Raw genomic sequence first — 1,466 nt, 5'->3', positions numbered from 1 at the left:
ATATATATATTAAGGAAGTAGAATGTTTTTAGACTCTAGTGATCAGCGACCCTCCGGCCCATATCTGGGGGATGGACGTGTCATTTTGCATGCCTAACCTTATAAAACCTGTGCAGTTTTTTTTCCATGGTAACTAATCCTGTTTTGCAATATGGCTCCTACCCCTTTCTGTTACAATTGTATGTTCCTCTGCATTTCATCACTTTACATCATTCTGTATGTGCGGAAATAGGAGAGGTCTATGAGGTTGAGCAAATGCAACTCGCAGCCCAATGAATTCCATTTTATAATACACTGAATCATTTGCCTGATGTGGTATGGTATTTGCTTTTTCCTGAAACAGCTTCATGTTGAGTGTTATTCCAAATACTTTCTGCAGACTTCCATACCCCGTAGAAAGGTGCTTTATTTAAAACTGAACTCCGGGATAAACTAGTGTCGTCTAAATACAAGAGGCATTGGTATTCTTACTTGAATCTCGGTGAGCTTTGTGTATTTCTTCCTGGACTATACAGTAATTCAGTGTGAAACTTTGCATCTCTCCTGTAATAAAGACTGGTCTCTGCTGCTCTTTCTCCTTGTGCTGGGTGACTGGTCTTGTCTCCACCCCTCCTTTAGTTTTCTGCCTGCAGTGGGTGGAGCTTTCTGGGCCCCTCCCACAGCTCTGCTCTGTGCAGCAGAGTGATGATGTCACCGCTGCTTTTACAAGGTAATATCCATTGCAAGGCATATGGTGCACCCGAACTAGACTAATATCTTTTGTGGACACTGAGGAATATATATATATATATATATATATAAATGAAAGTTCTTGTGCCGGAGTTTAGCTGTCAGCAGCAGCTGATTTTTCTCCATAAATAGATATAAATGTACTCCACTCTGAAGAATCGCGCACAGTAAAAAAGTAATGTCTGCTTTCAGGGAATTGTTTTGTATTTCTGGGTTATGTCCAATCCATACAGCTAACATTATGGTATACTTCATTAAAAATGTAACAACTCTGAATAGGAGCTTTGCAGGAACAGTAAATGTCACATTCACTGCCCCTGCTGGTGCCGGCAAATGCATGTGTGCCCTGTTTATTACATTAGAACGCACTGAAATCTGTACAGCGTCCAAGAAGAATCAACTGCAGGAAACCACAGTCTACTGAATACATCAGGAAAATATTTCTTTGTCATTTTCCTGTTCTCGTTAAGAAATAAGGAGCAGACTGGTGGAAGTGAAAAGGGCGAGTTTACGCTGTAATGTTTAAAGAAAAAGGGCACTTCTCTATGTACAGTGCACATTCACTCCCTTCCCCCAGGAACTACGTGTAGTACAGTGTGCGGAAATCTCTTCAGCATTGGACACACTTCTTGGGGTGTCAGATGCTGGGCGCCCCCATTGTGCATTAAGGTTCCATCTGCTGGTCCCTATAACAATACTCTGTCTGATGGATGTAACCACAGAATGCAGAAGATTCA

The 1,466-nt window shown here is 41.5% G+C and overlaps 1 protein-coding gene across 3 annotated transcripts in view; it reads left to right on the top strand.

The window, feature by feature from the left end:
- SNX9 (sorting nexin 9) overlaps nucleotides 1-1,466 on the top strand; it is an 86,556-nt gene that overhangs the window by 12,648 nt on the left and 72,442 nt on the right. The gene's annotated exons all lie outside the window — the stretch shown is intronic.

The sequence above is a fragment of the Nanorana parkeri genome, unplaced genomic scaffold, assembly GCF_000935625.1.
Source record: "Nanorana parkeri isolate BGI_ZX_2015 unplaced genomic scaffold, ASM93562v1 scaffold1018, whole genome shotgun sequence".
Classification (NCBI taxonomy): domain Eukaryota; kingdom Metazoa; phylum Chordata; class Amphibia; order Anura; family Dicroglossidae; genus Nanorana; species Nanorana parkeri.
This window is presented reverse-complemented; position numbering and strand designations above follow the sequence as displayed.